This window comes from Cavia porcellus, unplaced genomic scaffold (genome assembly GCF_034190915.1).
Source record: "Cavia porcellus strain 051 isolate PalLab524CR breed Dunkin Hartley unplaced genomic scaffold, mCavPor4.1 scaffold_23, whole genome shotgun sequence".
Classification (NCBI taxonomy): Eukaryota; Metazoa; Chordata; class Mammalia; order Rodentia; family Caviidae; genus Cavia; species Cavia porcellus.
The window spans coordinates 52,954,465-52,968,813 of record NW_026947506.1 but is presented as its reverse complement, the minus strand read 5'-3'; the positions used below and the strand labels follow the sequence as shown (position 1 = coordinate 52,968,813).

General features: G+C 45.9%; 1 pseudogene; it reads right to left on the bottom strand.

The window, feature by feature from the left end:
* Positions 1–6,805: 6,805 nt before the first annotated feature.
* On the bottom strand, positions 6,806–9,868 carry LOC100714833 (small ribosomal subunit protein uS2-like; annotated as a pseudogene).
* Between the last annotated feature and the right edge of the window lie 4,481 nt (positions 9,869–14,349).

Sequence of the window (14,349 nt, the reverse complement as noted above, 5' to 3'; positions counted from 1 at the left end):
CACACACACACACACACACCCACATACACACGTGTATGTGGGTGTGTGTGTGTGTGTGTGTGTGTGTGTGTGTGTGTGTGTAGACTCAGATGCCAGGCCAATGGGCCACAAGTTAGAAGATCCTCCCTATCAACAGCACCTGCTATGTTAGTTCCCAGATCCTCAGTGCAGCACAGATCCTGGCAGAGAGTAGGTGCCCAATAAACGAAGGAATGATTGAATTAGCCAGGCTATCTCTTCAGAGGTCCACTTCTCTTCAAGATTGTTACTAGAAAACACAAAATTTGCCCCATGAGCCTTGAAACATCCCAGTGTATTTTCTCTTAGCCCCTCTTAAAACATGTTATTTTCAGAAATTTTTCTTGCTTCTGTTATAAACTCAGTCTTCCACCATCTAAGGTCAGTATGTCCAGTTGTACAGGGAGTACACTGCTTTCAGGGTATCTGGCTAGGATGGACAGATAAAACCCAAGCTTCCATGTTGAGGCAGGACATGCTGGCTTGGAGAAGAAATCTGCCCAGGGGACACAGTAACTGCACAAGGACACAGTTTGGATTAGCTGGGACCCACCGATGGGCAATTTGAAGGCCTGAGCTACTTTCCCCCAAAATCTAGGTCAAGAGGTTGGGAAGATGGATACAAGCCATCTTTTTATTATGGCTTACTGTTCAGCTCACAATGGAAAACATTCCAGAAAGAACACAAGCAACAAACAGTGGTTCCCCTGGACTGCCTGGATCTCCTAAAATGCTTTCCGTTTCCAAGCGCAGGGTGGGTGAGGTATAGATCTGTGCTGGGGACAGAGCTGGCTTGAAGGAAACGCAGACAAGGTCAGGAGAAATCGAAGTGCCAGCCCCCACGGTGGCCTCAGAGGACGCAGTCACAGACAGGAAGCACCCTGCCAGGCTAGAGACTGTACCCATGGAGGCTGCACCTCTGTCGTGCATCTGAAGCTCTAATCCAGAGCCCAGGGGCAATGAAGTCTTGTAGTTCTTTTTTCTCTAAGTGAAGTACTATTCCCCCACTCTGCCTAGTAACCTCTTCTTCCCTGGGGTGAAAGTTCTTTCTCCCATGTCAGATGGAATCTCTCAGCCTCTGTCACAAAGCACCATGGTAACAAAGAACAAATCCTCTATTCCAACAAACCCACCCTCCACCCTCGATGGACCAACTTATCCACGGGGACCCCTGTTCAGGAGACACTGCCGTCTGTACACCTTAAGGTTCGCTTGGGCTAGACACAGCGGGTGCCACCTTTGTCAACTACACCCGTCAACCTCTGGAGGAGTGTTGCTCTATCTGTGCTATTTCATTGGTCATAATCACCATCTGGGAAGTGGCTTAGCATCTCTTTACTCTAGTTTTCTGTTTTACAATAGGAGAAAACGTCACCCGTGTAGAAGGTTGTTAGTATGAGAATGGGAAAAATATCGCAGGCACCTAGATAGAGTATGCTAGGCACCAGGATCTCCTGGTGAACCTCTGCTGTCCCAGAGCTCCTGGGCAAGGACTACAAACATCAAATGCAGACACTGGAGCCACACTCGCCTGCAGCAAAAGTGTGTCCAGCCCCGGGGAAATGTGGCTTTCAACAGTTATTTAACATTCGAATCTCGTAGCCAAATCATACTCGGTTAGGTTCGCTTTCGAAACTTAGAACAAATTGTCATCTAGAGACTTACAATGATCTCAGCCTGAGTGTGTTTCCTGCTGTTGGTTCACTTGGAATGTCCTGGGCTGCCTGTCAAATGTGTTCTCATTGTGTGACTGCCAGAGGGAAAACATGCCCATTGTCTTGGCCATGGCTATTTTTATTTAAATTGCAGTCCAAGTTTTACAAAGTCTGAAGGGTCATAAATGTGCAATGGTGGGTAAAATACTTTAACAACAATACATTGTTTTCATTTTTAAAAAAAGTAGTGCGCATTCATAAGAACAAATTTGGAAGACAAAAACTATAGAAGAGGAAAATTAATTCCACATAAAGCCTTTGCTGAACAAAAGTCCTATAAAATTTTCGGTGATTTTTCTTAATCCAGTCATCTGACAGAGATAAATAACAGATTACATATAGGTATGTGTGTGATTATGCACATATAAATGAAAAAACATAACTATCAAAAATCATTTGTTGTTCATAACTGAACATACACACGGGTATGAATTTTCAATGTGGTACGCTTACTTGTTAGGCCCACACAAATTTAAATGGCAAAAATACTGAATATTTATGGATTTAGAGTCACAGACTAAATAGACTGAGCAAACACTGAGTGTCTGCTTTTTTTAACACTAATGTTCCAGCAGAAGCATTATTTCGTGTCTAATAATACTTTCCATGCTTGTCATTTAATAATGGCCACAACAGAACAAGGATGGAAATAATATTTCATAGGTGGCCCATCGCAATTCTAAGGACCTTTTCCTGTAGTTGGAACTTAGGCTTGTTTCCTAGTCAGTGGTGCAAGGGTCACACCTTCTGCTCCAAGAATGTTTTTCCCTGTTTTCCTTCTTAGTGTCTATTTCTGGGGTGAGAATTCCTGGGTTAAAGACCATGGATGCATTGACAGATATTGTAGATATAGCATAGTCAACATCACCTGAAGGTTTTCACTGTGCCCTGTGTTGTCTGAGTAATATTCTCATCAGTATGCTTACAGTTTGTGTCCCTATATTCTCCTAGATGTGTATCATATAGCCTTGGAGACTGAACCATCCCAAAGCTTTGAGCCTGGCCAACCAGAGGTCTGTGGTTAGCCCATCTCATGTGCGCCATGGTTGTGCACTGGGAAATAGTCCTCAGCTATGTCACAGCAGCTGGCCTTCCCTAGGGGATGACCATCTGAGGACAAGGATGTGGGAGGACCACACTCTGGACAAAACAGCACCCATGGGACTTGTCAGTCAACGTCTCTTCACATCGGTTGAGTCAGGGAACATCCACTCAGAAGAGCTGAGACAGGAGTGGTGGGTTTTCAGAGATTAAAGAACATAGCCACAAGTCACCTGGAGAAGAGTTTCTGGGCAGCGGCACAAGCTAAGGGGCATGAGGAGGTGTCAGGGCAGGGCTTGGGGATGGTGGCGGAGGGACCAGCTTATGCAAGCTGTGGAGTCCTCATTCAAGCTCTGCACAACATGGGGTGACAGATGACATCTTGAAGGGCTTTCTGAGCCCACAGTGAGTCCAGGGTTCAAAAGGTTGTCAAGGGCAGGGCCCTGGGCTGAGTTCCCTGGAAAGCACCAGGGCTATAGACCACACTGGCACAGGTAAGAACTGCAAGGAGGACCTGTGACCTTGGTGAGCACACACTTGGGATGGGGAAAGCGAGGGCATCAATGGAGGGGTTGGACCAAGGTGGGGCCACTTCCAGCCTGAGGACAGGTCAGCATCAGAAAGCAGGGCAGCTGAGGACCTGAGAGGGCTGCTGCATGTACAGCCCTGGAACGAAAGCTGAAGGGAGTCCTCAGAACCTGCAAACCCCACCCCCCAGGCTCTGCTCTCCCAGCCTCATGCCCTACACCCAGCAGGAGCAGAAGGGCCCGCATGAGCAGACTCACATCTGCCTCTCAAGGGGCACCAGCTCCATCCCCCAAAGTGAGACCCAAGTCTCCACAGTCACTGACTGGCACCCGCTCTGCTGCCACTACATGCCCAAGCCAGTAGATCCTTAGGGTGGACACCCTGGGCTGACCTATTCCAAGGGATTGGAAATGGAGTCTGCAAGCTTCCATTAAAGCAAAGGTCTGGGATCCCACAGCAGCAGCCGAACCAAAGGTCATTTCTTCTGTCTTTCCATCTGTCATAAGAACCTGTGCTATCTTAATCATAACAGTGAAAAATGAAAGTGTCGATACATTGTGTCAACTTGAGAAGTTTAGAGGTTTAACTGAGAGACTCAGCAGGAAGCCAGGGCTTTTACTTTGTAAACATCTTCATCCTGTGCAAGAGGAGGGGCACAGAGATTTTATGAGTGCTACAGCCGCCCTGGGGTGAAGGGGTGACCTGTGTACAATACCAGGGAGGAAAAGAGGCTTGCTCTCCCCCTGCTTTGGCTCTGGCTGCTTTTGCTGTCTTCTGCTACCTTGAAGTGCTGCCCCTCTGCCATGCCGCCCTGCCTTGGAGCCAGCTGCTTGTGGGCGGAAACCTCCACAAACTTTGAGTGAAATAAACTCTTCTTTTCTAATTTTTGGTGTCGGGTATTTTGTGCCAGCAAAGAGAGAAAAGTAATCAAGACAGTGCCTTTTTCCCCACTCTCTTCAGGAGGAGAATGAAATATAATCAGAAAAAGAGACCGAGAGTGTGTACCAAAATGCCTGGGACCGTCACCTCTTTCCTGAGTGATTCTCTTACTTCTGCTGCATGGAGTTCAGTGGGTCACAGCCACCTACACTCAGCTCTGAGTTCTCATCTAACTCCCTCCTAAGAAGACCACAAGCTGGAAGCATCATGCTCCTAGAGACAATTAGATCTGTGACCCAGGGGCAGCCAAGACTTCTCCAAGAGCCCTCAAGGTGGACATGGGGGTGTGGAGCTGTCAACCACAGCTGGGTGGACGGCAGCCTCTGACAATCTCCCCCCACCTGGAGGGCAGCTGTTCCCAAAGGTAGGGATGTCTCAGCACAGTGGTAACTGCAATGTAAAACACTTGCCAATAATCAAAGTATCACTGAGTTTTTCCCAGAGAAGTGAAAGCTTTTCTATCAAATCCTGACAGAGGGCTACACATGCCTGTCATGCATCTGGGGATAGAAAGAGAGCGCAGATGCCTGGTAATGAGTCCCCAGTGCCTGTTCCCAGGGCACAAAAGAGCTGGGGAGCTGGGAACAGCTGGGTACTTTGGAGAGATACTGGAGCTGGGAACAGCTGGGTACTGGGAGATCTGACAGAGATAAACATCTGGAGATACAAGCCAGCAAGTCTGAGGAGAAGATGAGAAATAAGATGAGAAGGGAACTGCAGCAGAAAGTCCATCCATCTCGTGGAAACCAAAGTGCATCTCCCAGATCTGCTCTTCAAAGGAGACAGTAGCACAATCAAATAGAATACAGAGAGGAGCCACAGATTGTCCATTCTCATCTGTGCCCGCAGGTACACGTACATATACACGTGTACATCCGCACTAACAGGGATGCATTCAAACTCTCACACAGTTATAACATGCATAGAAGTGAACATAAGTACAAAAACACAAGAAAGCACATGTGAATCTCTATGCGTGCACACACAAACACGTCTGCATCGTACATGTGATTTATTTACGATTTCTTCTATAGTTTGTCTTCAATTCACTTGTGCTCATTCCTTTCTGCTGTCTGAAAAAATTAAAAATCAAATAAAAACTAAACATTAGGTAACACATAGAAGTGTTGCTGAGAAAAGGGACCTCAGCTTGGGATAGCAAGTGGCATAAAGAAATCGAGGACTGATTGTATCAATAGACCTGCACTTTCAGGTCTTCTGGGTCAGCCTGTGGTTCAACACTTGCTGCAGGATCTGCAGGACAAGGGGCAGATGTGACTTAATCAAGACACTGGGTACACAGGACAAGACCAAGCCAACCAGCTCCCTTCGGCCTTTGGTCACCCACTGAGTTGCGTTTCTGTGCAGCAAATGTTCCTCTGAAAAGCAGGGCTCCTTTCACTTCCTTTGCTAGGTTGCTGTGTGGAGAGCAAGTTCGGTCATTAGAATTCCCCTGTCAGATGTCATAATAACGAACAGTTACTCATTCAAACACATCCAATAAAGCAGCTGGACATACATGCATCAAGCATGGTATTTTCTTTATAAATACTCATGAAAAGAAAACTTCTAGAAGAAAACATCTTCATGCAAAATCTCCTTAGAACAAACCACAGGCAGGAGGAAGCCTGCCTGATCATCAGTTCCCATCCTCTTGGGAAAAGCCTGAAGCTGGGTAGGAACCCTGCACTGTAATCAGTGCAAAGCCTGGGTTCCTTGACACAGGGGTCGGAGCACCCTGGGGCAGACTCCCCAGCTTTCTGATTCCCAGAAACACCCTAACGCCAACGCGGGAGGTCACAGAAGAACATATGAGAAAACAAACACAACCAGCTTCCCGGTCAGGCCCAGCAGCCAGACTCACAGCCTTTCTCACACCAAGGAATTCATCACATAAGGTGGGAGAGAAGAGCAAATTGCATGAGGTCCTGCTATCTCTGGCTCCTTTCCTTCCATTCCTAAGAGGCAGAAACCCAAACTGCATCTTGGAGCCGGGTATCAGAGGTTCTGATGGCTGCCAAGATGGAGCCTTTGCTAGAGCATCCCTTCCAGCCACGCGTCCTGGGACACAGGCCTGCTTGCAGCTGTCCTCCAAAAGCTCCTGGCTGCTCAGGAATGGGGCCATGTAGCTCCTGAGGCTGGACTCGGACTCCACCTTTGGTTGTGAAGGGCATCTGAGCTTCCTGAGTCTCTCCTCATTTGCGCAATGGGGATGGTCATTACTATTAAGTGAGAAAATGCAGAAAAAGCACTTTGACCCCCATGGCATGCACTGCACAGCTGTCACTTGTATTATCTCACGCTGGCCTCCTGGGAAAGATGCGAAATTGACTGGGAAGCCTCTGATAGCAATGACCCCAATGGAATCTCTGAACAAAGGAGCCAGTGGGAGGCTGAGTTCTTGCACGCGCAGGCATAGATGAGGGAATTCTATGAGTAGTTGAGCCTGCAATGGTACAGCCAGGGCACAGCATGTGGATTATGATGGATCTTTTTTCTTTTTAATTGGTGTTTTGCTTTCTGTCAGCCTCATTCCCATTTTGCTAAAGTGTCTGCAGAGCAGTTCAATACCACTCAGCAATGGTTCCTACCCGCTCCATGGCCTGCCTAGTCGGAGCTGCAGACCAGCCTTCTGTGGCTGCCTCTGCACTCCGATCTTCAGTAAGGAATGGCTGAGTGGACACAGAAGGCACTCACACACCCTCAGACCAGTCTGCAGCCTCAGGCTGAGCAGCAGTGAACTTGGGAGCTGGTGCAGTCCATTCGCCCTGAAATTCCTCCTCATCACTGCCTATTCAGCAGCAACCTGCTCTCCCTTCTCAGTTTCTTCAGGACCCTGCATAAGTAAAGGTCAGGCATGACTTCCCACCGGTGTGCACAGGAAATGGTGCCATGCATGCACATCACTTCCTGGGCCAGCACTCACCAGATGAGACCCCCTGAGTGAGAGCCCTCACTGTTGCATGGATTGGTGGTGTCCACACAGTGCAGAGGATGCAGGGCAATGGTTGACATAAGACGCCTCCCTGAGAGTAAGAGGTCTGCCCTGGGATTAGCACCCACAGGAAGGTGGGCGATCTCAGAAGGCTGCCTGGATCTGGTTAGGGAAGGTCCCTGGAGAGTAGCTTCAGGGGCGGTGGGCAAACTTCAGCACGGTCTGCTGGCCGGTCTTCCTAGAGGATGTGACACTGAGGTCCGCAGGATTTTCGATGGTGGCTAAGACTCGAGCTGCCAGCAGAGGCTTCTCCCAGGTCCGCTTCTGATTCATGCTGGAGACCCCGTCACTTTTCCTTTTGTGGATGTACTGCTCCATCTGGAAAGCCAGGTCAGTGCTGCCTAAGTGGGCTTCTGCGGCGAGGAATGTGAGGACATCCTCCTCCTCCATTTGTAGGACATCAGGGTCTCAGACACTGTGAAAGTTTCCCTGTAAGTTACAATGGGAATTGAGAGCAGCATCCTCTGGACCCCTCCTTGGGCAGCACGGATTATGATGGATGCTAAGGTTTCCCAGGCAGGGTGGACACGCTCTGAACACTTAACCTATGACACTTAACCTATTTCGAATCGTTCTTGATCATTGAAATCCATCTCATAGCAGAATGATGTTGCTAAGATGTTCATAAAAAGAAAAGGATATGGCAAGGCTTGGGGCAGACTATCTTCTGCTAACTGGCCAGACCTCAGGTGACTTGGGGTGGGAAGAGAGAAGAGACACTACACAGTCAACAAACATAAATTGCTTTCACAGATGGCAGAGCTGCAGCTGCTAAGTGTAGGCACCAAAGGAGTCAAACTCCTTTCTCTTCTGATCCCGCTGTGTTCACACGGAGGGCCCGTGTATAACAAGCTCCTGTCCACTTCCTGACAAAAGAGAGGTCAGTCAGAGCCACGATCCGGGGCCAAAAAGGGGGTGTAAGTAATGAGAAGGACACCACAGTTCACACTCAAAATTTTAAAAAGGGATCAAATCTATTTTAAAAATACATCTTCCAGTAGACGGGGCATTGGATCCAGATGTGGACGCAAGTGTGTGCATTTCAGGAAGTGAAGAGCTGCTTCTGATCCCAAAACCCTGAGACCAGGGTCTCACATCTGGGGACCTCAGCTCGGCAACACTGCCAAGAGTACACAGCGATCCTATGCACCCTCAGCTGGCAGAAGAGTGCACAGAGGTGTTTCTGATATTTTACTCCTAAAGCCAATGCGTCCCAGGTTGAGTGTTTAATTGTTAGCATGGTGCTCAAGGGGGTTGGTCCTGCAGGCATGCTGATGTGGAGGAGCAGGCTCAGTTCGGGGTCGTGAGGCCTTTCTTAGACTCCTGGTGAGGACCAGACTCCTGGCCTGGGGCAAATGACTAAATGGGAAGCTCTGCTGAATGCTACGCCTTTGCGCCCAGCAGGCTGGATGTGGAGAGAGCAGCTCAGAGCTGGAGTCCCAGCACAGGTTGGAGGGGTGACCCCAGCTTCATCCTCTGCTTCATGCTCAACCAGATTCTGTTCCACAGCTGCCAAACTCTAGAGGCCACTCAAATACCTTGTCCTTAAGCATGAGAAGTAGCTGTCTCCCTAAAAGCCACTGGCAAAGGAAACAAGGGTGGCAAAATATACTCAGAGACCCAGAAAATTCATTCCTGACACACAGCTAAGAATGGTAAAGAGTTCCTGCCCTGTTGGCTTGTGTCCAAAGGAGCTGCAGTCGGCTTTGCAAAAACTGAGTTGACTAGAAAAAGAAAATCACAGATACATCTCACAAGGAACCTCAGCAAGAAAGCTTAGCAAGTGATTTATTTGATTTTCTGAACCAAACTCCTGCACAATGCATAAAAATGCTAATTGGAAGCAAAGAGAAGATGAGTTCTGGTGAAATCCCGAAAGTACCAGTCCCACTCTGGCAAGACTCTGCTTTAAAGCATCGGCGGCAAAAACAACTTTTCAGAGGAGACTCAGAGTGAGTGACCGTGTGGTCCCTCTTGGTGTCCTGTTACCGGGTGAACAGTTCCTGTTGGAGAAAACCTTCATGAGACAGCAGAGCCACCGGCCTCTCACTGCAGCCCTGTTTATCGCACTGCACTCTGCGGGGCAGCTGAACACCCAGTTTCATTTGTACATAAGAAGCTTCCACACCCTGGATATAAGCAATCCCTGACTTTTCCCGCCCAGCCCGGGTGCTGGAGGACCCTTCCTCTCATCCGCAGCACTGTCCTCCAGCACAGCTTCTCTCTCTCCTTTGCAGACTGAAACAGCCAGCAGAATGGAGGATGTGAGAGACGAGAGAAAGCTGGCTTAGGAAAGTGATGCAGCCGGGGTCAGCAGCTCACAAATGATCTGTCCACTGAGAGCCAGGACAGTGGCTATGCCCTTCAGAACCCATGGGCGGACAAAAGTTGGGAAGAAAGATGAGCCCAAGGAAGACAAGAGCTGGGCAGCAGGGGGCTGATGGACTTTCAAGTGTCCAAGTGTCACTCTTGCTGGAGTGACAAGGAGAAGGAACAAAAGCATGCACTTGCCAGCCTCCCCAGGTCACCGTCCTCGCCCTGCCTTCTGAGCTGGACACCCCACCTTGTCCTTGTCCTCCCCCACCTTGGTGGCCTTCCTTAACTGTCAGAGTCTCTTCTCACCTGCAGACATCACTCTAGCCTGGTCACCATCTCCAGGCTCATGAGTGCCGTGGGTTCTCTGTGGAACCTTACAGCCCTCCCAGCCCTGTTGGCCACCACGCAGGGACAGGGGACTTTGGGAACTGCAGTTAAGGTGCAGTAAGACCTGCCCAGGCTTGAATCCCGACTCTGTCTCCGTCTGAGCTGGCTGGAACCTCTGAGCATTCACCCTCACTGCCCTCTTCTGTATGGTGTAATGCGTGAACCTCACAGAGGAGTTCACCCAGCTCTCAAGGAGGCTGAGACAGGAAGACCAAAAGTTCGAGCAAGCCGGAGCAATTTATCGTGTGTGGAGATCTCACTTGCAAAGGAAAAAAAATTTAAAAACCGTTTTAAGAGCCTGAATTCAATCCATGGGGCGGGGTAGGGAGAGGGAGAGAGAAACAGAGAGGAAGACGGAGAGGAAGACGAAAGAGAGTATCTGCTACATGGTAAACATAGAATTTGACTGACTCCCTTTATTAACTCCTCTCCTTATTCATCCTAGCCCAGAAGGGCCTTTTCAAGTCGGAATAAGCTACTTCACACAGCTCAACCGTTTCATGACTCAGATTCTCCAGTCCCGAAAGTCATCCCGACCTTTCCAGAAGTGCTCACAGTGGGCTTCTAGCCATAGGCAAAAACAGCATCACCACTCTAAGTCACAGAAAGGTCGACAGAGGGAAACTGACCCAAGTGTAAAATTGGGGCTCAATAAGAGATATATAACATATAAATGGGATTCAACCAGGAGCCTGGGGTTTTTTTTTTGTTTGTTTTTTGTTTTTTTGTCTTTTTCGTTTTTATGGGTACTGGGAATCGAACTCACGGCTGCCTGCTTGCAAGGCAGGCGCTTATGCCACTAAGCTAAATCTCCAGCCCCAAGCCTGGGGTTTTAACACCACATAGTGTGCAGGGGGAGAGAAAAGGAGAAGTGAAAAGAAATGGACGGAAGGTGGTTGGTTAGTTCATTGGTTGCCTGGTTGGTTGATTGGTTGCGTGGTTGGTTTATTGATACAGGGTCTCACTATGTAGCTCAGGCTGGCCTTGAATTTACTGTGCAGACTAGGGTAACTTTGAACTTTACATCCTCCTGCCTCATGCATATGGATGAGGCTGAGGTCAAAGAGCTGGCAGAGAACTTGCAAAGGAGGAGAGCTCAGCTCCCAAGTGCCTGAAGATCCAAACTCAAGCCTGGGGTCCTCTACCCAGGACCCTCTTCCGCCTCTTTTAGTTCCAAAGGACTGGATGACGTGTGAGCTGGAATGAAGTTAATTTAGAAGAAAACACAGCTTTATAAACTATCTGAAGCTCACAACAGGTACCAGGCCATTAAAATCCTATGGTGGTCAAAATACACATGGATGGGCTTCGTGCATATTCAGTGCCAGGCACCACACTGAGCATTTTAAATGCAGGCACCTGCTCACCCCTGCAACAGGTCCTGCATGTCAATACCATAGCGTGGTACCATGGTACAGGAGAGGAAATCGAGGTAGATTTTGAGCTCACCCAAGGTCCCAGAGATTGCAAAACCTGGAATCTGGAATGAGCCTCCTGCAGACTAGGTTCCAAGTCCTTGCTCCAAATCACTTTGATTTTAAGTTCCTACTACTTTTAAAACATTACATATTACATAGACTATGCAGTCATTTTGGAAATGTTATATAAAGGAATGATGCAACATGTAGCCCTTGGACTTGGTATTTTGTTCACTCAGCATAATTCTTGGAAAGTTTTGTGAACAGTTATCTCTTTTTGGTTGCAGAGCGGTGGTATACGGTAGAGATTACCAGAGATGAACAGTTCAGCTATTGAAGGACATCTGAGTTGTATCCAGACTTGGGACACTAGAAATTAATGTGCTGTTAACATTGGTACATGGGTTTTTATATAAACACAAGTTTTTCTTACTCTGGGACAAAGCCCCAAGAGTGAAACTGGTAAGTGGTTTGCATGGTATTCAAATATTTTGATTTTTAAGAATGTACTAAACTTATCTAGCTGACTCTATAAATGTTCATGATTACCACTTTTAAAATTTTAATTATCGTGATAGATGTGCACAGATAGTCCCCTGTGGATTTAATTTGCATATCCTTAATGCGTAAGGATGTTAAATGTGTTTGATTTGCCATCTATGTATTCTCTTTGCTCTTTATGTCTTTTGCCCATTTTCTGATAGAATTATTTCGTATTTTACCATCAAGATTTTAGAGTTCTGTTTTATGTGCTTTTAAAATAAAGTAAATTTTCTATGTAAAAAAAGATTTTAGAGTTCTCTACAAATTCCGGGCCTAGTCCAATAAGAACATGTGATCAACAAGTATTTTCCTCCAGTTAATACTCCGTATCCTCAATCTCTCCATATGAGCTTCTGCAAAGCAAAAGTTCAGGTTTTGATGAGGACCAATTCATACTTTTTTTCACTTTTATGGGTCATGCCTTTGGTATGAAATCTAAGAATTCTGCCTGGCCATAAATCCTCTTGATTTTTTCCTAGAAGTAGCATAATTTTATTACTTAATCAAAGATCATGATACAACTTTTTGTTTCATTTTTTAGATGGTATGAGGTTCACATTTGGTTTCACTGATTTTGCCTTTGAACATTCCAGTAAATCAGTTTTGTCCCGTTGTTGAAAATCACCTGAGCGTGTTTGCATGTCCACTTTTGGAACCTGAATTCTACCCAAGTGACCTATTTTTCTGTCATTTCAACAATGTAAAACTGTCTTCACTACCATAGTTATATAGCAAGCATTACTGATAGCCTTTCTTAGCCTCCTTCTTTATTCTCTTTGTCAAGAATGTGTTAGGTTTTCTAGGGCCTATACTTTAGGTAAATTTTAGGATAACCTCATCAATGCCTACAAAAGGCCTTACTGGAATATTGACCAGAATAGCACTCAGTCTATAGTTCAAATTGGGGAAAATGCACACCTTTACTATATGGTGAGTCTTTCGATCCATGAACATGGTATATCTCTTCTTTATTTGGATCTTCTTTGATTTCTTTCATCAGCATTTTGTAACTTTCACTGTATGTTTTGACAAGTATGTAGCTAACAATTTCATTTATTTTGAGTGATTATAAATGGTACTGTGTTTGCAATTTCCAATTGTTCATCATTAGCAGACAGAGTTGTGATTGATTTTGCACGTGGGTTGAACTCACATATTGCAACCTTGTTGGACACTTTATTTCTCTGATATTTTAGTACATTCCTTAGTATTTTTATAAGCAATCATGTTATCTACAAGTGTGCTTTTCCTTGATACCCTATAAGACTTTTATTTATTAGCCTTGTATTTTGTATTGTCTTATTGCTGAAATTTCAGCATTTTTTTGTTAAGAGTTTGAGAGCCAGTTCTTGGCTAATTCCAGACCTGAAGGAGAAAACACTTTTTCCAACAGTAAGAATGATGTTAGCTGCTGGCATTAGGCAGGGTCTCTGCATCAAATCCAAGATAGCGCCCTACCTTCCTAACTTGTGAGAGTTATTATCGTGAATGCACGTTGGACTTTTTCCAGGGTCTATTTTGCATCTCTTTGTAAAATCATGTTCCTCTTCACTTTGGTGGCATGGTGCGCTGTTCTGAGTTCTGAATGCTGACCATGCTTTTCATGCCTGGCATAAATTTTCACGGATGCTTTCTGTCTGGGATTCCATGAAAACATTGGTGTGGACTTTCTTGTGGGGGAGGGGAGGTTGTCTGAGTCTTTTTAGCAGCTGCACAAAATGACTTGTGAATGCTTGCTTACTCTGTTTTGGGAAACAAATGTATAAAATTGGTCATTATTCTTTAAATATTTGTAAGAATTCTCATGTGACTTTCTGTGTCAAAAGACTTCTTTTTCATAGCTTTAAATCACAAATCCAATTTTGCTAAGAGTCACAGGATTACGCGGTAGTGTCTCCCTTTGTAATGGTGTTTTGAGCATTGTGGGTTCTTTCTACAATGTCCGACCTGCTAGAAGAAAGTTCCTACCACTGTCCGTCACTTCCTTTTTAATGGCACAGAAGATCCACTGAGGGCTTCTGTGTCCCTGCTGATATTGGTTATTTTTTCCTCCTATTCCCGTTTTTGTGACTCACTGCTGGGAGAAGCCTTTTAATTTTCTTAATTTATTTTTTAAATAACTTAAGTCATGATTTTTTTCCATTGCCTGACATCAGCTTCTGTTCTTATTTTTATTTTCATTCTTTAGTCTTTTGTCTCTGTTGCTTCTCCTTTTTTAATAACTTGAGTTATAAACTCAGACAGTTAAGATTCTTCATAGTTAATACTGTGCAAGCATTTTCTCTATAAATTTTCCTCCCAACACTGTCTCAGCTATCTCCCATACTATTTAATATTTCAAATTTTATCAGTAATTCAGTTCTGTTTGTATTTTAATTTTCCCTGGAAACTTCCTCTGCAACCAATGGACCATCTAGAATTTTGTTAATTTTCACATGTCCACAGATAT